Source organism: Rhineura floridana, chromosome 8 (assembly GCF_030035675.1).
Source record: "Rhineura floridana isolate rRhiFlo1 chromosome 8, rRhiFlo1.hap2, whole genome shotgun sequence".
Taxonomy (NCBI): domain Eukaryota; kingdom Metazoa; phylum Chordata; class Lepidosauria; order Squamata; family Rhineuridae; genus Rhineura; species Rhineura floridana.
Genome location: NC_084487.1, coordinates 31,451,982 through 31,478,264, shown reverse-complemented (window position 1 = coordinate 31,478,264; position 26,283 = coordinate 31,451,982). Strand labels below are relative to the sequence as shown.

Below are 26,283 nucleotides of genomic sequence, written 5' to 3'. Positions count from 1 at the left end.
TGGCTGTCACGCTGAGCTAAAAAGGACTGGGGATAAGTGAAAGTGACACTCATCTCAGTCAGTTCTTGACCATTTAATGTGCTATTATGCTGCTCAGCACACAATAAGACACAAGGATGGCATTTAATAAACAATTTTGTTTTGGGGGAAGTCCCAATTTTGAATTGTCAAGAGTCAACAAAAGAACCTTGAGCTTGCCCTGATTGGCTATCACACTGTCCCCAGATGTTGCTGGTCTACAACTCCCATCATCCCTAGCCAGCTTAGCCAATGGCCAAGGATGATGGGAGTTGTAGTCCATCAACATCTGGGGACCCAAGGTTGAAGAACAGTGAACTAGCATACACCTAAATTCAGTGGGACTTACTCCCAAGTAAACATATGTAGGATTGCAGCCTTCACAGAATAGCAAATAAGAGAGATTATTCTTTCCTGGGATCTCATGGTGAGGCTCACCAAAGATATCTTGAAACCCGAGCTTCAGGAAGAAACACATTTAGAAAATGACCTAAATTAGCTGCATGTGTTTACTGCCACCCAATCTCTTGCTCCAAAGTCCTAAACATTACAGGCTTTTCAAATTCATCACATGGCAGTGGAGTTGTCTTGTTCTATTACAGAGCAAGACAGATTTTTATTTGCTACTTTCATGTTTTCCCTCCGAGCTCATAGTTGGATCTCGCATTCAGGCAAGGCCTTTTAGGGCCACAGTGGCTTACCTTCAGGAATAGAGCTGAGGTATGTGCCTTCAGACTGTTCTCTGGAGATCCAATTTATGTTTCACTCTGAAATAAATCCCGCTGGGTGTACTAGGACTCCAAAGTTTAGCACTGCAATGTCAATCTATTGTCACTGCAATTTTGGGTGGTGCAAGTAAACTTTAGTATTGGAGTGACTTCACACAATCCACCAGCAATCCATATTATCAGAACAATGATAATGTGTCTTGCATGGTGTGATTCTACTCATGTTTGGTAAGTACTTGAACTGCCGTGATGCAGTTGTGTTGTCGCTTGCAGTTTGCATGGTAAGTTTTTCACTTTCCCCTCTCATACAGTGAAGAATGACGTGAGTGGCTCGGTTTCCAGCCAGATGGGCGATAAATAAATCGCAGAAATAAATAGATAAATAAATCGGAGGGGATAAATAACCGGAGGGGAAAAAAGGAGGCCATCTGCCCATCGAGAATAATAAACCCCTTGCTTTAGTTTCTTGTAGCTGTGAATCTTCAGAGAATATGTTGGGGCTTTCTTCTGAACTTGCATCCCCCTCTCCTCAATCTCAAACCTCTGTTGTTCACAATTCAGTGCAAGAAGTTCATAAAGTGTCATTTGAAAAAGCACGATATACGAGTTGAGCTGACACAGAGACTCCTGTGAAACGGGCATCACACCCCCACTCCCAGTTTTCAGAGCTTAACAGGTTAAACTTTCTGTCTAGACTTGCTCATCCAGATGTTCTTCTGACTAAAGAATCTGTCCTAGCATGGAGTGTCTAAGAGGTTTAAAGGATAAACATGGAGGCATGAGTACCCCTTTCATTCTTGCCTGACAGCTGAACAAGTGACTCTCAGACTATTTGGCATGTTTTCACATGAGGTTCAGGATTGATCTGCACCCTTCATGTACTAGTTGGGTGGTACTGAGCAGCCCTTCAGCATTTAGCAGGCCACAGGGAACAAACATAGGAAGCTGCCTTTATATAGAGTTGGACCAGTGGTCCATTCCGCTCCATGATGTCTATATATACAACCCTTTCCCAATCTTTGGGTCCCCAGATGTTGTTGGGCTACGATGCCCATCAGCCTCAGCCAGCATGGCCAGTGATCAGGAATGATGGGAATTGTAGACTAGCAACATCTGTGGACCCAAAGACTGGGAAAGGCTAGTCTATACTGACAAGCAGCAGCTTTCCAGGGTTTCAAGCAGGAGCCCTTTCCCACCCCTCCCTGGAGATGCCAAAGTTTGTACCTGGGACCTTCTGTATGCAAAACAGATGCTCTGCCACTGAACAGTGGCCCATCCCCACCTTATACTAGGTTAGGCTATTTGTCTGCCTGGTACTCTGACTGGCAACAGCTCTTGAGATCTTTTCCATCATCTGCTAGCCCCCTTTGAATTGGCATCTCTAGGACTGAACCTGGGATCTTCTGCATGCAAAGCATGTGTTCTGCCGCTGAGTTGTGGTCAGTCTTCAACCACTGTAGCATTAAAACTTGTGCTAGATCTTCTCTTACCCTCCTGGCTTTCTTGCACCAATGATATACGAAATAAATTTTGGTAATGTACCTTCCCTCTTCCCTCAAAGTCCCCCCCCCCAAAGCACCATCTCTGGCTGTATAATTATTCTGATTCCTCTGTAGCTATATGAGTGAGTTTAAAGGACGCCACTGTACTAAATACCATAACTGGCCAGCATGCAACATTTTATACTATATATAGTGTGGCTTCCTGGTCTTCCTGTGTTGTGGAAGTGAGAAGAGAGCCTGCTGGCATTGAAGCAGGGCAAAAGGGGAACGCTGCAACAATGTTCCCCTGCAACATTTCCCAAACCAATGGAATAACTGCTATAACTGTTCTGAATTGCAGGTAGCAATCCTTTTTTATATTTGAAACACACACCAATCTCTCTTCCCCCCCCAAATCTGTTCCAAAGGAAACCCCCATAACAGATTTAAGGGGCACATGGGGAGAAGGGGGAGTTCCACGGTGTAAGCGGAAATCCTTATGCTGATGGACTCAGTTAGTTGGTTGCTACCCATAGTGGCTCAGTTTAGATGCATTGCTAAACCGAACGTCATGTCTCCTTTGCCACACCACCTTGCTGTTCCTCTTCTGGCATGCCTGTTGCACCCATGGGTATTTGAACGTAACGTGAGACCAAACAGTGACTCCAGCCATGCACCCATTGGGGCTTTAGTTGCCCTAATGAAGTGTTCTGGTATGGCCATTGATGCTCAGAAGAGCTTGTTCGCTTCCTGAAGCACTCATGCCTTGTTAGCATACATCAGCTTTGGCTCCATTCATGCATATTTCAAGGTGTGCCAGAAACCTCTTCCTTCTGCAGAGGCAATGTAAAGCAGGTTGCCTGCTTTAGCAGAAGGGCTGTAGCTCAGTGGCAGATCATCTGCTTTGCATGCAGAAGATTTCGGGTTCAGTCTCTGGCATCTCCAGGTAGGGCTAGGAAAGACTCCCTGCCTGAAACCCTGGAAAGCCGCCGCCAGTCAGTGTAGACAACATAGAGCTAGATGGACCAGTGGTCTGACTTGCTAAAAGGCAGCTTTTTGTGGACATATCTAAAGTTCACTTAAAAAGTGTTTTTAGTGAGGATTGTCATGGGAACCTTGCACAAGTGGAGGAAGGTGGATTGAAATTGGGGAGGGGGAACTTGAATGTGGCTTGTGTGTGTAAATGTGTTGGGGGGGGAGAGAAAGCTTGCTGGAGTGTACTGTTTCCAGTTATGGTTTTTCGGTGACAACAAATGTGACTTTGCACACTCTCCCTCTCTCTGTAAAAGCATATCACCTCTGTGCTGTATTGACTCCACTGGCTCCCAATTTGTTTCCGGACCCAATTCAAAGTGCTGGTTTTGACCTTTAAAGCCCTAAACGGCCTTGGACCAATATACCTGAGGGACCGCTTAGACCCATATGTACTGGCCCAGGATTTAAGATCATCTGCCTCTGGTCTCCTCTGCGTGCCTGGAGTGAAAGATGTTAGACTGACGGGCACGCGGGAAGAGAGCCTTTTCAGCTGTGGCCCCCAAGCTTTGGAATACCCTACCCCAATAAGCCCTCTCTGCTCCCTCTCTGATGGTTTTCCGTAGACTTCTGAAAACGATCTTGCTCTGGTGAGCCTTTGGGAGGGACTGAAGGTAGAGCCTGACACTGATTTTATGCCTTCTATATAAATTTGTACCTCAGTAGTCCCTTCAGTACCACTCCCTATATATACATATATATGTTTATGTGTATGTATATGTATTATGTATTTTAATTGCATTTTATGTATTTTAATTTATTTTAATGTTTTTGTGATTTTTATTGTGTACAATTTTATTATGTATGTGCTTGATTTTATTGTAAGCTGGCCTGAGAGCCCTATTATGGGATAGAAGGGTGGGATAGAAATATTTTAAATAAATAAATAAAATAAATAAAATATATATCATGATTTAAATGCCATGGATTGGTCCAGTAATGTAGTGGCAAATTCAGGAGTGCAGTTACATCCACATCCTCTTTTCCACTTTCCATCATTTCCCTTGTTCTCCCTCTTGTCCTATGAGTGCACACTCCACTACGACAGATGTCCCAGCATGAAAGGGGAGGCTGTGTGTTAGCTACTGAGAAGAGTCTTCTCAATGGCTGACTCACCTCCTTTCAGTCTGATTGGCTCCAATCAGCACGAAAGGACGTAGACTCTTCTCAGTGTCCAACACGTTCCCTTTTCATGCTGATTGGCTCATACATGGGGACTTGGCTGGGACCCTGCTCCCCAAAAAGTAACGGGTCTCTGACCACCCCCTGCGACCCCAGATGACTGCACCCCTGGATTGGTTACAGAATGAAGTACAGGAAAAATGCAGGAAATTACTGACACATGTATATGTGTGTGTGTGGTGGGGTTCAGAAAGAAAACCACTTGTCTTGCAGTGAGTGGAATGTGTCCTTGGATTGTAATAACTGTGCGAGTGAGGATGGAAGATGTGCTAGCAAAAGAAAAATGTTTGTCTTTCCCTAGTTGCAATGTCCTTGAACTGTTGGAAAAGAGAACCTACTGAAGGAGGTGGGGGCCACCCATGGCAGAGATAGCAATCTAGTCTACTGAACAAAGGCAAAAGTCACATCTTTTGCTCCAACCACTGTTAGGTCTGGCCCCCTGACAGCTTTCTTCTTAGATAATGTCTGGCCCTCCAACTGAAAAAGATGTCTTACCCCATGGGTAAGTTAGGGTTTGTGCTACAAGAGCAAGCCACTGCAAGCCTTGGGCTCGTATGCCACCCCCTTTTTCCTCCTGGCATGACTATGCAGAGATTGGAGTCTTCTGCTTTCATTCTCAACTAACCTTAGCTTATACCTACAACTTGTTGTCTCCGAACCCTAAGCTGTGGTTAATCTTAACAGTGGGTTATGAAGCTGGCTTGTTTTCAGGAACCATAATTAAAGCTAACTGCAGTTTTCCTGGGTTCGAAAGTTGCAACAAGGTGCAGTTAATCTAAAATGGAAGCAAATACTTCCAAACTCCTGCTTGCAGCTGCCCCAGAAGAGGTGGGAGTGTGTGAGCCCGAACCTTGCTGTGTTTGTTTAGTATTGCATGCAAATACAGATAAGTCAATATAAAACATGGTGGCCATTAGCTTAGGGCAGGGAGGGGGAATGTCTGGCCCTCCAGATGTTGTTGAACCACAAGTCCCATCATCCCTGATTATTGTCAATGCTGGCTAAGCCTGATGGGAGTTGTAGTCCAGCTTAATCTGGAGGACCACATATTCTCCTTAGGGCTTAGCCAGAGTACCTAATAAAAGCCTCTGTGTTCACACAGGTAGTATATTCCTGCATACTAGAGGCTAGGAATAAACAGCATGTGGAGGCATCACCTTCATGCACTGCTGTGATGATGGCAGAAGGCAGTTGTCTGGCAGCTGCTGGAAACAGAATGCTGGACTAGGTGGATCGTGATCTGATGCAGCAGAAGTCTGGATCTGCTGTGGGAAGGTAACAGTAGGGAGGACTTTTGCCTTCATCCTGTGTGTGGACATCAGGTTGGCCACTACGGGTTGTAGGCCTCTGGACTAGTTGGACTTCTGGATGCCATAAGGCTCCTTCATGTTTTTAAGAGAGGGTGTATTCCCCTCCATCGTGCACATGCGAAGTATGTGTACGATTGGCACTTCACAGGAAGTTCTAATGGACTCAACTTGGAGTCTGAATTGCTTTTCTAGGTTTTGCCGTCTCTTTTCTTAAACAGTCAAATAGTCCTATGTATTCCAATTTTCAAGGGGCAATAGCCCTTTCCCGCAGTCTTTGCATATGTGTGTTTGAGAGAGACTAGAAGACAGCGGTGACCAGTGGTGACACAACCTATCTGCAGGGAGTTCACACACAGAGAACTTTATGCACACAGGATGCCGTCATACAGTCTGGAACTGTGGAACGCCCAGGTTTGTGACTATTGAGCGAGCTCTATATACATATAGCTATGTGCAAATGTTTCTTTGAGATGCTCAATCTGAATGCAAATGGCTCCCTGCACCACCTGTGCACACTGACTGTCTGCAGCAGGGATTGCCAACCTGTGGCCCTCCAGATGTTGTTGGACTCCTATTAGCCCCAGCCTGCATGAGCAAAAGTCTGGATTGATGGGAGTTGTAATCCAGCAGCTTCTGGAATGCCAAAAGTTTGCCACCCTGCTGTACAGTTTGAATGGTTTAAATGTCTGCACAAGGCAAATTTGTGTCCAAGACACATTAACACATCACAGCTGGGCATTGCTTGATTTCTCATGTGCCTTTGCATGCTAAAGGCTTTATTGTCCAACTAAGATTGATTTCCTCTTCATCATGGGATTTGAGGCTGGCTATTTTTTATGGACTTGTGTATTACCATCTTAAGAGACCTATTCCATGGTGGGACATAAATACCAGATTTTTAAAAAAATCTGCCATTTTTACTGTTTATAATAAAATTAAAACTTTTTTGTTTCCGACTGTTGTTCCTTCCATTTTGCTTAATATATTGGCCATAAGATCCTGAAACAATTGTAGATATTGATTTTTTTTAAAAAAAATTGAATACAGTTGCAGAACAGTATCATTAAGACTTTAAAATTTAAACTAATCTATACAGATGGAAGAATAAGCGAAGTTTGTGGATCAACTAGTTTGCATTTCTGTTTTCCCTTTTCTTTTTTTAAATAAAATTCAGACGGAAGAGTTATGGGAATCCCCCAGTTGTCTGGGAATAGTCCAGTCACCATAGGCAGCTTTTATAAAAATTTCCTTTGCCAACTGTGTCATCTTCTGCAATTAAAACATTTGTATGCAGACAAGCTGGCTATAAAATACTGGATGGGAAAGTGCAGTTATGAGGAATGTGTATTTAAATATATATATGTGCCTGTTATGAGACATTCCTTTTTTGCTGGAGGATACAAACCTTGTGTGTTAAGTTTCTTCTGGAGACTGGCCAACTCTCCCACCCTAAGGAATGTGCTCATGTCTAGTCTAACAGACCAGTGATGAGAGGTGGAGCCTGAAATGTGGTCTAGGACTTCATTTTTTTCCCTTTGCTAAGGATAGGCTTGGCAGGGTGGATGGGTGGGGGGAGGACTTCTCTGGATGCCTGTTCCCCTCTTCCCTTATTAATGACTTTAAAACAGTGGAAAATGTGTGTTTGCCTCTGAAGTGAAGAAGGAGGGGTGAAAAAGGCCCTTCTCAGAGAGAGTATGTCAACTGGCACAGTGTTGGTGCTCAGCAGCTGTTTTTGGTACTTTGAATCATTATGAGTTTGTATTGAATTGTATGAATTGCTTGCTGAACTTGTTTTTGCCTTAGTTATTGATATAATTATATTGACTGTAAATTTGCTGATTTTTAGCAAATGCCAGGGAGGTTTAATGCATGCAACATATGTGCTCTATCACTGAGCTATGGCTCTGTTTGCCAAATTCAATCATCTGGCTCCTTTTTTTTTTTTTTTAAAGCTCTCCAACAGTGTTGTTGCACCTCAGTATATTTTTCATATAGAATCAAAAACTGAGTGAAATCGCTGGTGTAAATCACTTCTGATAATGTAAGCTGTATGCATGTTTCACATGTATCAAATGGTTGCTGGCCCATAGCAAAACGTTCTTCTTTATCCCATGCAACCTGGAAATAAACTATCACTTCTATTTATCGGGATTATCTCTAGTGGCATGCAGGCTGCTTTGTTTTTCTTAAAAACAAAAACGAACCAAAAACAAAACAAAACCTTTTCATTTACTTACACGGCAAGTAGCATATCAAGTAACTTTTTATTTACAGATCATGGGGTGTGTGTCTTTCTGTAAAAGATACAAAATTCCTTCTTTGTGTGCAAAGTCATGCTGACACAATTGTACTATGGGGGATGAAAGACAACCTTTGATAAAAGGCCTAAAATTTACCCAGTGTTTAGGAATGTTTGGGTGTGCTTTGGTGATATCCAGTCTGACAGTCTCAAATTTGTGGTCAATGGTGCCGTCAGGATGGGTTTGAGGCCAAAGTCCAGGTGCAGCCGGGCTGGCTTACTGCATTTTGAAGAAAGTGAAATAATAAACATGACCATCTAAAGAGGACTGAGGTATATGCGTGGGGGCTTTTAAGACCACTAAATCCAAAGTCTAAGGTCCCATCTGCACAATCCATTTAAAGCAATATTATACCACTTTAAACAGTCATTATTTCCTGGAAAGAATTCTGGGAACTGTAGTTTGCTAAGGGTGCTGATTGCTGTTGGGAGTCTCTTATCCCTTTCACAGAGCTATAATTCTCTGAGTTTCCTGGGAAGAGGGGTTCACTGTTAACTCATTCTGAGAGCTCTGTAAGGAGAATAGGGGTCTCCTAACAACTCTTATCACCCTTTGCAAACTACAGTTCCTTCCCAGGATTCTTTGGTGGAAGACACGATTGTCTAAAGTGGCATGATCCTGCTTTAAATGCATACTGCAGATGGGGCCAAAAATTACTTAACTGTACCACTGTGTGCATTTGGACTGATGGTCTTGCTCCTTGCTGGGCAACCTGCAGTGACCTGGGTGGAAGAACAGAGAGAGAGAGGGGAGCAGATGTTGTGAACTGGAGGAGCCTGTCCTCTCCTCAGCATGCACGACTAATCACAATATCGTAGTGATGCTACCCTAGTGAGAATACACTCCAGTGGTTTTTCTTCCTTACAGCCAGCTGCATGTGCAGTCTGCACAAGAGTTTGAAGTTTCTTCTAGCGATGTCATGAAGAAGGGCAACAACTTGTTGATCTAGCTGCTTTAAGGCAGAAGTAGGAGTGAGAGCCGTGTTGCTGGGTTCATTGAGAACATTCTGTGTTTGTTTTGTCACCCGTTTTTAAAGCAGATTTTAAATAGACGCTTGCCTGGTTGCCTTTGGCTAGTAAGGATAAGCGGTGGCAGAATGCTTTACAAAACTTGCTGCTGCTTTATTTCCTTTTAGGCCATTGTAAGTAACGTAGGCTGTGTATACGCCATACATTTAAAGCACCCCTCCAAGAATCCTGGAAACTGTAGTTTACCTCTCACAGAGTACAGTTCCCAGCACACTTACCAAACTACAGTTCCCAGGATTCTTTGGGGCATGTACTTTAAATGTATGGTGTGTACACAGCCATAGGAATTTACATTTGTGGGCTGGGTTGGTAACTCTTTGCTTATTTGCAAGACCATGTTCAAAAGAATGTGAGGGTCCTGTCTGTCCTGCGCTGTCAAGATGCTTGAATTATCTGTCTATCTTCTCCCCTGGCATCTTATGGGCAGAGCTTGGAAAAGTTACTTTTTTGAACTACAGCTCCCATCAGCCCAATCCAGTGGCTATGCTGGCTGGGGCTGATGGGAGTTGTAGTTTAAAAAAAGTAACTTTTCCAAGCTCTGCTTATGGGACCCCAGTTTGTGTCAGGTCTTCCATTCCCTGCATCACTCATTCCCAGTTTTGCCTCTGCCCTCTTCTCTTGTCCAGAGAGAGAACGCAATATCTCATTGGGTATCTGAAAGCAGCCTTTGTAGAATGAAGGTGAATAGTAAATATAAGATTTTACAGGCCTTCATATCATGCATTATGCTCTGAACTTCCAAGGTGAATGACATGGAATATCAGAGTGAATTTTGAGTTGGAAGCCTGAGTGTGCTGTTCAGCTCGGCTCTTTGGTATCACTTCAGATCCCCAGGCATATCAAGTATCTTAGTAAAGGGGTAGAGGATACATTTCTGCCAACCAATCAGGTCATCGCAGTAGTGGCCAGTCTTCACAGGACTGACCTAGGCTCTCTTTGGCACAATTCATATTTAATAATGTGACCACTATTATATGGGTGTGATTGAATTTGTTGCTTCACTTCCTGATATGGGCAGACCTCTGGTTTACCCAATATGCAGTGGCAAACCATGGCTTTCACAAACCATTTAGTGAAATAAAAAAACCCCAAGCAAATACCATAATTAGTCTCCTAGACAGGATCTGAAGCCTGCTTCAAACCATACTCCCTGATTCTGGTTTGGAGGCAGATCACGATTTGTCCAGACCATGGTTGGATGCAGTGGCAAACTGTGTTTTTCCCAGGCCAGGAAGCAAGGGGTGGATAGGGTGGCTACTTGTGCACTGCCCCCAAAAGAGAAAGTTCATTGCCAAAGAAGAGGGCAAAATAGGGCACTGTTTTGTATAAATATTTGCAGGTGCAAATATGTACAGATGCAAATTTTAAAAACTACTATAATCTACCTATATTATATTTTTGTAAGTGTTCACTGGCAGCATGATGTTTATAGGTGAGGCAGGCAAGGTGAGGTAAACTGCTGCAGCAAGAGGGGTGGCAGCAAGAAGGTAAGTGGTGGAGGCGGGCAGTTTAGGGAGCTGCCTGGGAGTGGGGGGAGCAGCGATGGCTGGCCAGGGGAGGGGAGTTGTGGCATCTCCTGTGGTGTTGGTGGGGGAAGGGGAAGGGGAGGGGATCTCTGATGACGTCTGCAGTATTGGTGGGGGGGAAGGGGAGGGGAGGTCTGGCAATACCTATGGGGAACTGGGGAAAAGATATGCTGCACTGTTGGGGGAAGGAGTTTTTTGGTGACCCAGAGGGGAAGGGGGTTGGCAGTGGTAAGCGGGGCTGGTGAGCAAAGCAATGAGGAGCTGAGCCCTTAGTATTGAATATAAACACAATGCATCACATCATGATGGGGAAGGCCTGTGTGCCTGCTCAGTTTGCTGTCTAGGTGCTCACTGTTGATAGACAGCTTCAAGGCTCCTTCTACTCTCACTTTTTATAGTTCTGTATCTTTAAATCAGGCTTGGACCAGAGAGCCTTTCAAGTAGGGGACTCCTTCAAATAGGGCATGACCATCCTAGCAAGGGAAGAAGGAACGCATGAGTCTGAAGCACAGTCCTAACAGTCCAAACATAGTAAATGGAAGTTTGTGTCCATGGTGTGGCATTTTCGGGGTGGAGGGGGAGAAATTGTGTGAGGTGGTAGTAAGTTGGCGACCATGATCTTTTTAAAAAAGAAATTTATATCCCACCTGTCACCATATGCCTCAAAACAGTTCACAGGGAAAAAACAAAACACAATATACAAAATTTAAAACTTGCATTAAAACATGAGAGAGCAGAATATTAGAACAACATTCATGGTGCAAAGATCTCCCGATTTAACCTGACATCATTAACTGTGCTGCTAAGAAAAAAAAACTATGCCAGTGCAAAGGCTGAGGTCCCAAGAAGAACTGAACTTAAGAACGCCTGGTGGATAAAGAAAGCTCAAGAAATCCAGCACTTTGCAGATGCTGATGATGCACAGAGCTTTTTTAATGCCACAAAGGCCATCTATGGACCAACAAATTACAGTACAAATCCCTTACATTCAATGGATGGTACCAAACTTCTTAAGGATAAAGAGTCTATTGCACTGCGCTGGAAAGAGCATTACCACAACCTCATTAATCGTAACTCTGTTGTGGCTGGTGAGGTCTTGTTGCAAATTCCACAATAGCTTGCAGTATCTCCTAATTTGGATGAAGTCAGTAAAGCCATCAATCAAATGAAGAACAACAAAGCTAGTGGACCTGATGGGATTCCTGCTGAAGTCTTTAAAGAAGGTGGGCCTGAATTTACACAACAACTTCATAAGCTCATCGAAAAAATCTGGATGAGGGGGGAGATCCCGGAAGACTTTAGGGATGCCATAATTATCACCCTTTTTAAGAAGGGTGATAGAACAGATTGTGGGAACTATCGAGGTATCTCTTTTCTTCCTACCGCAGGTAAAATCGTTGCAAGGATCCTTGCAAATCGCCTTCTATCGATCTCAGAGGATGTCTTCCCCGAATCTCAAAATGATTTACACCTTTCCAGGGGGACAGTGGACGTGATCTTCACTGCACGACAGCTTCAAGAAAAATGCCAGGAGCAGAATCGACCTTTATATATTGCGTTTATTGATCTGACTAAGGCCTTTGATACTGTGAATTCAACTGCTCTCTGGACCATCCTTCTGAAAACTGGATGCCCTGCTAAATTTGTGAATATTTTGTGACTCCTTCATGACAACATGACAGTGACAATTTTGGATAACAATGGCTTTCCGAGTGATCTATTCAGAGTCGGATCAGGCGTAAAACAGGGATGTGTCATTGCTCCTACCTTATTTGCTATCTTCAATGATATGATTCTATACCTTATTGAGGGGACAGTTCCTACTGGTGTGGAAATCATATATCGAACAGATAGAAAGCTTTTTAATCTCAGTAGGCTGAAAGCAAAAAGTAAGGTGATGTCAACTTCTGTCGTAGAACTTCAATATGCTGATGATAATGTAGTCTCTGCACATTCAGAGAAAGATCTTTAAACTACCCTAAATGTCTTTGCAGAAGCATATGTAAAGCTTGGGCTCTCACTTAATATTAAAAAAACTAAAGTGCTTCATCTACAGGTGCGAACTAGTCCCTCTGTAGCACTATCAATCCCGCTTAATGGTGTGACGCTGGAGAACATTGATCACTTCCCCTATCTTGGCAGCCATCTCTCTGTAAAAGCTGACATCAGTGCTGAAATTCAACATCGTCTGAGCTCTGCAAGTGCCGCATTCTCCCAAATGAAGCGTAGAGTGTTCGAGGATTGGGATATTTGCAGGGAGACCAAAATGCTTATTTACAAAGCCATTGTACTACCAACCTTACTGTATGCCTGTGAAACATGGACCATTTATAAACGCCACTCCAAACTTCTTCAAAGATTTCACCAACACTGCCTCCGGAAAATTCTGCAAATTACTTGGGAAGACAGAAAGATTAATGTTAGCGTTTTGGAAGAAGCAAAGACTACCAGTGTTGAAACAATGACCCTTCAACATCAGCTTCGCTGGACTGGCCATGTTGTTCGAATGCCTGATCACCGTCTTCCAAAGCAGCTACTTTACCCCCAACTTAAGGATGGAAAACGGAATATCGGTGAACAGCAAAAGAGGTTTAAAGATGTTCTTAAAGCGAATCTAAAATATTGTAACGTGAGCATCGAGAACTGGGAAGGCCATGAATGTCCCAAATGGAGGTCGGCTATTATCAAAGGTGCTATGGACTTTGAAGAAGCACGAGTACAGGGCTAATGGGACAAACGAGCTAAGTGGAAGGCACGTCAAACAAATCCTCATCGCAGCCATCTTCCATCTAGAAACCTATGTCCTCACCGTGGAAGGCTGTGTAGATCCAGAATTGGCCTCCACAGTCACTTACGGACCCACTGTTAAAGACCTTACCTTGGAAGACAATCTTACTCAGCCACGAGTGATCGCCAATGAATGAATGAATGAGCAGGAACAGTGTTTTCCTGATCTCTAATGGGAGGGAATTCCATAAAGTTAGGCCCGCTGCACTGGAGGCATGACTCCTCATTAACATGATTGGGTTTCCCCAAATGATGTCAGGACTGGACATATGTTTCAAATATTTAGGTGCCACTTTCTAAAGTACCTAGCTTTTTGGATTATTTTTTCCAGGCTTGGTGGTAACTTAATTGCAGATGGGAGATAGCTGCTCCCCTTCACTATGGAGGAAAAATGTATTCCTTATCTGATCTTTCTTGCACTTTGGGACAAAGTTGATGTGTTCCACAGGAAAACATACCGTTCATGTTGCCAACTCCCTTGCAGAGGAAGCAGAAGTTAAAACCCCGCATAATTTGTATTGTATTTGCTATAACAATAAAACGTATTTAACAGTAAATTGAAGTTGAAGTCATTATTGCAGTCAGGATAATTGTACACTGCATGATACATTTGCCAATTCAGGATTCCTTTTCTAAGATATTGTAGAGTCTCCTTCCAGAGAACAAATTGTTGCAGAAAGTTGCTTTGTCCGTTCCCAATTCTGTGGGGTGTACTGCGTGTGAGGAAGTCTTAAATAGTGGGTTGTAAGCATCGTTGACTCCATTCTTGATTGTTTGTAGCTAACTTTTTATGATTCTGGCAATAATTTCATCTTATCAGTTCTGCCTCTCCTTCTTGAATTCTGTCCTGCTGGGATGTAAGTAGTGTTTTACAGTTTGTGTGGATCACACATGAATTGCTCCTGCTTCGTACTCAGCAGTTTTGAGGTTAAAGGCTGTTCTGTGTTTCAAGCATCTCTGGAATGCTTCATAGCTGAATTTCATGCCTTTTTGACAGTGCACAGCAGATGCTCAGTGTTGCTGTGCTACAATCGGGAATGCACACGTAAGGAGGCAAACGTTATCCACCTTTTATTATTACTTATTGTATTTATATACCGCCCCATAGCCGAAGCTTTAAATTGAAAGAAGATGGGCAGCACCCAGGGAACAGCAAACGGCATCAGAAATGCACTATGGGAATTAACCACAACCAGCCAGCTGATCTCCCTTCCCTGCTGCTGCTGTTGCTGCCTGAGCCTTGTTTTGGCGGTTGGAGGGAGAAAGAGAGAACACTTGATAGTTGCTTAGCAACTGTTTATGTGCTCTCCTGGTCTGAGAAGGCCCAGGCTGGCTTGGTATGGCACTGCAGGTGCTAACCTAATATGCAGAGCTTGGAAAAGTTACTTTTTTAAACTACAACTCCCATCAGCCCCAGCCAGCATGGCCACTGGATTGGGCTGATGGGAGTTGTAGTTCAAAAATTAACTTTTCCAAGCTCTGCTAATATGTATAGATGTAAACTTTAAAAAACTACTATAATTTTAAATATAAACACAATTACACCATGATGGGGAAAGCTGTGACCTGTGTGCCTGCTCAGTTGCTGTCTAGGTTCTCACTGACGATAGATAACTTCAAGGCTCCTTCTGTTCTCCCTTGGCCTGGTATGTGGCAAAAGCTACCTACTGTAGTTGCTCCTGATAAGGTGGAGATACCCTTTCTTCAAGTCTTCCTCCTTTCAATGTGTCTAAAAAGCAATAGACCTGCATTATGTTATTTTTTACTGGCCCTGTACCTTTTAATGGCAGCCCGATACATGGGAATCATACATATGAAGCTTCTCGGCAGTATTTTATATTGCTGGAAAATCTCATATTTCTCCATGTTGGAATGCTTGCTACTGAAAGGGCACAGGAGTATGGTTTTAAAATGTTTTTGCAATGCAGTTGTCTAGTCAAGTAATGTGTACAAAAATGCATATAGTGGTGTAAAGTGTGCATACAAAAATGCATTGGATTGGGGATACTGTTTTGCATACAAAAATGTGTTTGGGAGAAAGTTGTACTAAAATGCTGATGAATTCTCTTGAGCATATTTAAAAATAAAAAAAAAATCACCAACTGATTGAAATGTGGGGAACTGAATTTAGGATTGGAAAAATCGAGAATAAGAGAAACGGAAATTAACAGATTCAGCCATCCTTAGGTGGAGGACACCTGGATTTAAATCCCCACTTGCCCACAAAAAGCTTTCCGGATGACGTTGGGTCAGTCACTATTTTCCTTAATTCTCCCTCACAGGGACGTTGTGAGGATAAAAGGGGAGGGATGACCATGCATGCCATCCTATGCATTTTGTTGCTGTTAAATTGTTTTGTGTGCTGCCAAAGCTTTCTGTGGCTGTATGGGGGTGGTTTTATTTTGTTATGGTATTTTTACTTTTGTTATTAACAATATTGTAAATTGCTTGGAGCAAGCGGTCAAGAAACAATGAATAAATCAAACATATATTTCTGCTGCTATGATGATGATGATGATGTTTGCCATCCTGGACTCCTTTGGGAAGAAGCGTGGGGTGCAAATTTAATAAATAATAAAATAAAAATATTCTTTTTCATGATCTTTCCCCTCATTCTTTGTTGAACAATCTTTACAAGTGGAGCTGTGAAAGCAGTGAACCATAGAAGCATCATAATGGTAAATCAATAAAGTTACAAACAAAACAACAGCCATGGCAGCATGCTGTTAGGGCCCTTCCAGACTGGAGTCTTTTTTATTGATGTGTTTTGCAACATGTTATTGACACAATTACACCCATACTACCCTGAACACGCCTGATCTCATCTGATCTCAGAAGCTAAGCAGGGTCAGGCCTGGTTAGTACTTGGATGGGAGACCGCCTGGGAAAACCAGGTGCCATAGGCTTAGAGGAAGGCAATGGTACCTGTTACCCTGAAAACCTATGAATATATATATATAAAAGATTCATAGGGTCGCCATAAGTCATAAATGACTTGAAGGCATATACAGTAGGGCCCTGCTTACCGGTGCTTCAGTTCCCGGTGTTCCGCTAATGCGGTGGCTTTAATTCCCCATTTTAAAGCCGCTTTTGTGGCATTTTTGCGCGATGTGCCCCATTATACTCAATGGGGTTCCGCTTTACAGCGATTTCCACTTTACAGCGGGGGTCCGGAACGGAACCTGCCGTATAAGCGGGGCCCACCTGTAACAACATTGACCCAATAATGATGCATTAATGGTGGGTTTATATTGGACCGTCCACACATTATTCTGCTTTATTTGCTGTTCTGCAATGCTTCCCTGTTGTTTCTGCTTTATAGCAATCTGGAGGGGCTCTTTTGCACTGCAGCACAACAAAAGTGGAACGCTCGACCCCCCTCACCCTTCCCTCACATTTGTGGTATGAAAGTTACAGGATTTCAGCAGGAAGTTACGGGACATGCACTGATTGGAAATGAAGCAATATGTCTGTCCCAAGACGCAGGCGCAAACAGTATTGAAAGTGGAATCATGATTAACTGTCCTAAATCATAGAATAAAAAGGATGTCCAGAGGGCCTCTTAGTGAAGTGTGACTACAGCTAGTTGCAAGCAACAAACATCTCTGTTTTAATGCTGGGGCTGAACCCAAGTGATCTGTACTGTCACAGCTTGATATGCTCGACGTCCCTTTGAGTGGTGTAAGCTGCTCTGCAGACTGATAGTGGCAGCTATGCACACTGGGGTTGTCAACACCTGGTTATCCCACACCCATGCTCTTGATTTAAGAGGTGTAATAATGCATGCCTTCTTTCTGCCACTCTCTGTATTTGTGGATCCTGATGACATAAAGACACGGCCTTAACTAGTACCCGTCAAGGACAAATGAGCTTTTCTACAATGGTATATGCAGCTCATAGGACCAAATGGAGAACTTTGCTCCTTGGGATAAGCCCAGTAAGGCTGGACTAACCATAAGGCAAAGTAATTTTTAGAGCTCAGCCCCAATTAGACTGGCTGAAGAAATCCTCATAGTGCTGAGGGCTTACTTATCCTGACTTAAGTCATTGGTGAACTCATGTCCTGTAGCTGTTTTCTCTGGTGTATGGGAATCTTACAATGGCAGCAATCTCCATAGGGTGTACATAACATTATGTGAGCAGAGAGTAGTTTGTGCAATTGCTCTTTCCTTTCTCCTTCCTCTCTTCAAAAAAGCCTTTCCAGGGGACCTACCAAGCATTGTCGCCTGGGGCTACAGTCAGATGGTAGGAATTGCCCAAAACTGGCCTGAAGAATCTTTCAGTGCTTGCCCAAGTTCAGGCAATTCCTCTCTCCCGCTGTAGCCTGTAATAACACACTGCCAGCAGACTTCACACACACGCTTTGGAGAGGCTTTGCCCAGGTACAGAAGGATGGAAATAGCAGTTGTGTGAGCTGTTTTTTGTACCAAGATAGATTTCAGGAGTTTGACGGGGCAGGGTGGAATGAGGAGGGGCAGAAATTGAAATGTGCCGCAGACGCGAGAGATAAAATGGAGCCACAGAACATAAATTCTACACTTGGGCCATGTACCTTCTTAACCTAAGCCTGGTCTTGGGTATCAATTCTCTATAAAACCATAGAAAAAGAATTATTTGGTCAGCTGCTTTCCCAGCATTATAGGGCTATTTAAACCATGCAGACGTGTCCCCCCCTTCACTGCAAGTTTCAGTGCAAAGCGATAATCACAAAATAATATCATGTGTCTGTATTAGCAAAGTTGGAAAACAGTTCTTGAGTGGGAAGCTTATCTTCTCCCTTGTGTGAAGAAATCAGGGTTGGTAGGACCTGATGTGTTCTGTTGGAGCAAGCCACTGATGCTTAGCAAGTTGGGCTTGCTGAAACGTGGAGAGCAGACACCGGATGGTGGTACCGTTAGATGGATCCAGCACTATCAAAACTTGACACTTTGGGTATGGAAGTAACTTGCTTTCATTGGCAGGCTGTGATGGCAATTCCAGGCTGAAGGTCCCTCACTGATGGTAGCGCAAATATAACAAGTGGAATATAATAGGAAGTACCTCAAAAGAGGTAATTATAAAATGATAGCATTCATTTAGAATCATAGAATAGGGGAGTTGGAAGGGGTCTTTAAGGCCATCGAGTCCAACCCCCTGCGCAGTGCAGGAATCTAGCTTAAAGCATACTCAACAGGTGGCTCTCCAGCTGCCTCTTGAATGTCTCCAGTGTTGAAGAGCACACCACCTCCCTAGGTAATTGGTTCCACTGTGGTACCACTCTAAAAGGAAGTTTTTTCTGATGTTCAGCTGAAATCTGGTTTCCCGTAACCTGAGCCCATTATTCTATGTCCTGCACTCTGAGACGATCGAGAAGAGATCCTGGCCCTCCTCTGTGTGACAACCTTTCAGTCACTTGAAAGGGTTCAAGGTGCTTCACACAGTCATTTTGGTAATCTGCACAACAGCCCTTTAAGTTTGGTCAGTATTAGGAATGAGATGATTCCTTGAGTTTTACTCTTGTTATAATTCTTCTGTAGTAGCTCTCCCTTTGTGCATTATGTTGCATTTTGGTTGTTGAGAAAGAAGACTCTTGGGATGCTGGTGGCAGATATTGTACATGTGCAAAATGAGAGGAAAGATACTGTTTTCTTGGAAGAAGAAATGCCTCATTCCCTTTACTGTATTCCCAGTGTTTTGCCATGAATGCTGTTACTTAACAGCACCACCCATGCACAAGAGGAGCCCTGAGGTTTGCAGAAGGACAAAAAGAACAATTTTCCCCCAAAGAATCTTTAGAAACAAAATCCTAAAGAGGGACTACTGCCTTCAACAAGCCAGCTAGGACTGAGCATGCTCAGTGGCCACAGAATTTTGGCTGGCTGAGTGGAGGGAGGGGGAATGGAAAACAAAGTGGGAGGGAAATGGAAGACATGGAGGAGGACATGACTGATTTTAGCAGTAAATGGGAGCGCTCGACACTGCTACATTTTATTGCAGGTCCCACTTGTATTCTTTTGAATTATACTGTGTATGTGTGTCTGCCTTTCTCTAGAGGCAGAGCAGTACTTCAGAGCAAAATGTAATTTAAAAAAAGGATTCTGGAAAGCATGCATATTCTGGAAAAAACAGCAGATTCCGCCATGACCAGTGCTCCTCCAGTAAAAAATAAAATAAAAATCTGGATAAATTTGGCAGAATGCTGTAAGCATCTCTAAGCCCTGGAAGTTGATAGATTCTCCTTTTGGTTGAGGGTTTTAAGAAGAGGCAAAACGGCTGCTTATTAGGGATGCTGTGGCATTGGCAGAGGGTTGGGCTAGGACAGGGACTGCAAAACAGAGAAGCTGTTGTAGACAGCACCACCACCAAGCACATCCTGCAAGCTAGTCTCTCAGCTACAAAAGAATGCTTGTGTCAAGCCTCATTTCAGCTGGAGGAGGGGTTTCTAAAGGTGCATGTGTGACTGTGAGCAGCACATAGGGAACTCTTACTTTAACCTCATGCCCTACTTTTGCCCTTCTCCACCCCTTAAGATTTCTTTAACCGTCAGTCTGAAGAGGAGTTCTGCAGAACTCCAAAAAATCTCTCATTACATTATAACATAAGAGTAGCCGACGTAAAGCCCTCCAGATTTAGTGGACTCCAACTGCCATCACCCCAGACTATTTGCCATGCTTGCAGGGTGTGATAAGAGTAGTAGTCCACTACCTCTGGAGAGTTCCTTGTTGGCTGCCTCTGTTGTAACTGTTTGGTTGGGCCCGTGTGTGTTTTTTTAAATGGCCAAACATTGCTACCTACAGTTCAGACATGACAATTTTAGCAACCTTTGCCTTCTATATTCATTTGACGAAAACAGTGATAGCAATTACTCCATGAGTTTGGGAAATGTTGCAGGGGAGTAGCGTGACCAAACACCTTTGCAGCCTTCCTGTTTTGCCCCACAGGCACTCTCCTCCCTTCCACAGCCCAGGACGACTAGGAAACCATGCTATATATAGTATAAAATTAGAACTTTCCAACTTTGATCCTTTGATTACCCCTGTATTGCAGAGGTGTGAGCTGAGTCGGAGAGAGAGCTACTTGTTTAAGGCCAGCTAGCAGATTAATGGGAGATCTGAACCACATCTGGCAAGGGCTGAGCTAAACATTCAATTTTTGGACTTGACTTCATTTGGGTTGTGTGTGTAGGAGTGGGATTTCAGTCCCACCAAGTAGGGCGGGGTGCTTTTAGGGGAGTGCTGCAACTGTTTGATAGGTTTTGGTGTGTATGTATGTGTATGCTGACTTCTGCGAGTGAATAGCAACCTCACGCTTTTTCCTTTTTCCAAAAACAAAGCTGTGTTGTTGGTTTTTTGCTGCCTCCCACGGTGGCGGCAGTGGCAGAGAGCTCTTGTGGGCTGACGGTGGCTGTAATTTACCCTTCCGAAATGCCCTTGGAAGGATGGAGACACAGCAGCTGCTGGCCATGCAGAAGATATTTCTTTTCACTGCAGGTGGTGGGGAAACCACACATTTAAAAAGTAACACCCCCACATACAACTTATAGGGGGAAAAAATGGACTCCTCCAAAATCAATGAATTCCTCGCAGGGATTTGATTCTGCTGTCACCAATTTTGCATTACAATTGTTGTACCTCCTGTGCATCCGTTTGCACTAGCACAAAAAGGCACAGAGTACAGTCATGTGGATTGGGAGCGTCACTGGGATAACACTATCATCTGCAAGTGTTGGGTGGAGTCATCCTATACTGTCAGAAGCAAATACATGCCCCATCCAGAATGAACTGTAGCAAATATTTCTAAATGACATTTTGCTGTAATGCTCTCAAGAGCGTAATGTGGGAACATGGAAGAAGGGCGAGAAGTGACCAGGAATTACTCAAGGTGAGATGCAGAAGAATGTGCATAATGAGTGTCTTCTGGCTTCAACACATTAGGCTTAATTCATATCCACTTCCCTCTTTCCTGTGAATCAATCCTCAGAGGTTAACTTGGACAGGCAAGCAACTTGTAAGTGAAGATAATCAGATGCTCTGAGGAAGGAGGATTAATGAAAGACTGGATCTAGCCACGATAACAGATGGTAAGGATGAGATGTAAAACGCAATGTAAGGCCAGGCTCTCTAGGCTGCAACTCAGAGTAACAGAGAACAAGGGCCAGAGGAGGGAGGGTTTTTTTTCCTGAGTAGAACTGGTCTAAACAGGATCAGCTGTTCTACATAGGAACAACTAAGGAATTCATGATGATAGATATTGAGGCTTGATCACTTGCTACCAGATCAGCAGTGAGAAAATTAAAACAGTTCTAAATGCTTAGACTAGCGGGCAGTCTAACACAGTAGCAGCCTTGTACCCCTCAATTCTTGGAAATTCTAAGGAACGAAAAAAGCAGTGCATTTATTGAAATCAGTGGCTAAAATCAGTGCTGTTTTGAAAGGTTCCGTCCGCCATCTTGATTCAAAATGGCATTCAGTTGTATCCAAACATAGAGGAAAACCTGCTGCTTGATCTCAGGAACCACCATGCAAAAGTTGGTTACAATTTACCTTCAGAGGCGTTCAAATGCATAGTGAACAAACCACTTTCCAAAAGACGTAGTGGATAACACAATGCCCCAATATAACAAATAACACAGTTGCACTCCTCCATATCCCTATGATGTGAGTTTGTTACCTCATGCCTGCTATTTTTTTTTTTTTAAAAAACCCAACTAGATAAGGACTAAAGATGTGAATAACATTGCATCTAGTTTGACCCCTATCGAGGGATGCAGTTCCCGGGTGAGTGTGATTGCAAATGTTGAGTTATAGTTTAAGGAGAGGCATCATACAATGTATGTCTTTAGCATGATCTTGCTCAATTTAAAACACCATTCAAAAGTTGAGAAGGATCTTTCCCAATAATCCTATCAACAGATATTCTTATCAATAGGAACTTTTATGGTCAGTGGTTTTCCAACAACTGACCCAGTTTCTCACACCGTAATAATGCCACTCTACAACCTGGACAACAGTATTCCTGGAAGTAATAGGATAATTTTGCTCACTGAATGATGTGTCTCACACAAATCAAACATTGGTTAAAACAGACAACACCTTTCATATATGTAGACACAAATTCTAGCTTGCAGCATCCTATGAAAAGCCTCTTGGCAAGCAAAACCAAAAACATCTGGCTTTAGGTCAGATTCATCCCTGTTAAGTTAGGAGATCACACAGGCCTTTTACCTGTAAATATAAATCCAGATAATACACTATTCAGCCTTCTTTAAGTTCCATGTATTAATTTAGAGTAACTGATTGGGGAGTGTAACTGTTCTGGGGGGAAAATATGATGATGTAGTGGATCCAGAATGCTGTCATGGATTCCAGATTTTCTGATAGCAAAGTGGAAAGAGATCAAATTAAAATAGGTGGGGGTTCAGGATTCCTCCACCCGGATTACAGTGGTGACTTGCCAGCCTTCCAGCATCAAAAGAGACCTGTGAATAGGCTAAAAATTCTGGATGGGTATTCCTGGAGAGATTCAGTTGTGAAGCTTAGTTCTGCATGATTCATATATTTCCACCACACACACCCCTCCCATGGCTCGAGCGCTTGTGGGAAGGTGGTGGGTGGTGCCTGGAATCCCATCAAAATGAAGCAGATAGATGACATTAGCTAGCTAGCTATGCAGAGAATGAAAGCCAACTAGATCTCTCTCTCTCTGTAGACATAATATAATTATGAATGACATGCCCCGTTAGTGATGTCTGAACGGTAGAAAAGAAACAGTCATGGCATTACGATAAAAGTCAGCAAACCTAAATCAAACTCAGTGCTGGGGAGTGGAGCAAGAGATTGTCTCTGGCCTTGGATGAAGGCACAGTTGGAGGTCTGGGACAAAGGTAAGGGCAGGGTTCTGGAAGTCACAGGCTTTGGCTTGGCTACCAAGGACAACTGAAAATTGTGGACTCTTGACTCCAGCAGCCCAATCAAGCAGGTTGGAAATATACCTAGAACTCAGTCACATGGCTTTGTGCCTGAAGCATGGCAATGATGGGTGGTGTATCCAAATCCTAAAAATAAGACTTGTGTGTGAGTTTCAGACCTTCAAAGGAACAGGTATATACTTGGGCCCTTGTGAAAGGAAACTGTGGCATAGAGTGCTTGTGCCAATGGTGGCACAGACAGCAAGGGGTTTGTGGGTCACCTGGAATGGGTGGGCTTGATATGGTGACTCAGGCCTAGAGGCCCTGCCTACCTCATCCCCACTATGCTACTGCCTGCTCCCTGGCTTGGTAGGCTAGAGGAAAACCATACCAAGGCATGAAGGTCTGCAAATGCATTTCATTTCATATTGGACCATCACTATCTATTTTTTTTTATTAATTTTTATTCAAAGTTTCAAAAAAACAAAACAAAACAAAAGGAAAACAAATTAATAACTAATATAATAAAAAATATTGACTTCCGATTTGTCGCAGATCAGCTATAAGTATATAGTATGTAACAAACCTGTCCCTTAATATATTACAAAATCACTTTCCTCCAGTAGTTATCTTAATTAATCATCAAATCTCATTAACATCATATCATTTTGTTCTATCTGCAAAAAGTCAAAGAGAGGTTCCACTCTTTGAGAAATATATCCATCAGTTTTTCTCCAAATATACATGTCAGTTGATCCATCCCTACCAAGTCAGCTAAGTCCAGTAATTTTAATAGCCATTCTTCTATTATCAGTATTAGTTCCATCATCCATCTGCCATCCTTGCACACATGTTAATCTTGCTGTCATAATCATATAGTAAGAGTCTGATGGGAATTTCCTTCATCACAAATATTTCCTTGCAATCAATTCTGAATGTATTACTGAAATGTTGTTGTAGGGTCATGTCTCTGTTCCTCTTCTTTACGAAATGCACCAGCATATCTCTTGAGAATTTTTCCATTGTCACATATCTAAAATTAATTCTGTAAATTTTCTCTATTTCAAGTTCCATCAAATCATTCCAGTCCAAAAATTTTATCAAGGCAGTAATAACTTTATCTCTGATATCTTCACCAGTTTATTCAGGAACAGCACTAAATTCCAAACAGTAATCTTTGTCTTTAATATCCATCACGGCCATAAAGTCCAAATCTTTTTCCAATTCCACATTTGATATATCTGATCCAATCTCCAGAATTTGCTCCTTCCCTTTAATTTCTTTTTCATCTTCTATTGCTTGTCCATCTGCTTCTTTTCTCATATAATCCTTTATTTCTTTCAGCTCCTGTTTCACTTTACCAAATTCAGTTGCCATCTCTTGTCTACCCTGTCTCAGTTCTTGTTGCATTATCTTAATCTCATCCATTATCTTCTGAAACATATCCAGAGGGGAAAACCCTTCCAGGGGTACATCCAGGGTCTCTGCCACTTCTTTGATTGTCATTCTTAAAGCCGAAGAAAAAACCCTTCAAATTTCCAATATAACCACAATTCCCAAGCAAAGAGTAATTTGCTTCTTTTTCCAGCAATAAGGGAGTTAATATTCCAGGCCTGTTGACATCATCTGGCCAGCACAGTTCTTATCTCCCGCATGTCCAAGAATGCAAAACAAATTTGGTTCACAGCGCCGAACAATTAGTAACATACACGAACAGCAGATTCGTCTAAAGAAAGTAGTCCAAGAAAAAGTAGTCCCAGACATATATCAATCAAATAATCATCTAAATCAGATTTTCTCTTCGGGTAAGTTGCCCCTCATCCGTTTTAATCTTTATAGTTTCCAAATTCAGGCCAGCTTTTTGCCATAAAAAAATAAGATAAGCTTTTTAAATTTTCTTTCCTCCTCCTTAATTCCTTGTATAAAAGAGAGAAGTGTAACTCACCCAGGTATCTTGATTGCTGATTCTTAAACAAATCTCTTTTGCTGTAGTAATTTAAGCCAAATGATAAGATTAGACAGAAGAAAGCTCGCCCGTTGTGGATCGTTTAAAAGAAAAACGTCTCGCTTTTTTTCAGCCCAGCTTGCTGGAAGTCCTAACTCCGTCCTCGGCTGCTAGGTATGCCTTCTTTTCCCAGGGAATTCCTGATCAGTTCCAGCCACCGACAGCCCAACAAAGTTTCTGTGGATAATCTCTTTGGTTCACCCTTGCCTGGGAGAACATTTATACCAGTCAAAGTTCCCTTTTGACTGATTTTAAACTGAAAAAAGCTTCCTCTGAGACAGAGCTCATCTCAGAGGCAGCCACAGGCAGAGCAATCCTTCCGGGAAGTCGGACCATCACTATCTAAATGGATGTGATTTGTGTCACATTTGCCCAAAAAGGTTGGCTCTCTGCCTTAGAGTTTTATCTGAAAATACATGTCAAAAACCTAGTTTTATTGCAGAGTACAAAGCAGTTACTGACCATGACCTGCATTCCACGCAACTCTATAAATAGCTAGCTATTCATTTTAAGATTTTTTTTAACAAATGGGACCCGCAGCAATAGTGTCCCCAGCTTACCTGTCTTGTCACTGGACTCACTCAGTCCTCATTTAGCTGTTTTTGGAATTCTCCTTTAGTTTTCCCTCCCCAAAATACTTTTTTAATGTTTCTGCAAGCCTTCTGGTTCCCCCTGTGGGCCTGCTGATACCACCTCTTGTTCATGGATGGTGCTGTTTCAGCTAGGTAAAGACCAGCACTTGGAGAACATAAGAACATAAGAAGAGCCTGCTGGATCAGGCCAGTGGCCCATCTAGTCCAGCATCCTGTTCTCACAGTGGCGAACCAGGTGCCTGGGGGAAGCCCGCAAGCAGGACCCGAGTGCAAGAACACTCTCCCCTCCTGAGGCTTCCGGCAACTGGTTTTCAGAAGCATGCTGCCTCTGACTAGGGTGGCACAGCACAGCCATCATGGCTAGTAGCCATTGATAGCCCTGTCCTCCATGAATTTGTCTAATCTTC

At 43.0% G+C, this 26,283-nt stretch overlaps 1 protein-coding gene and 1 pseudogene across 2 annotated transcripts in view; both read left to right on the top strand.

The window, feature by feature from the left end:
- Positions 1–26,283, top strand: part of CREB3L2 (cAMP responsive element binding protein 3 like 2) — a 104,283-nt gene that overhangs the window by 31,430 nt on the left and 46,570 nt on the right. The gene's annotated exons all lie outside the window — the stretch shown is intronic.
- Positions 16,180–16,298, top strand: LOC133363551 (5S ribosomal RNA; annotated as a pseudogene).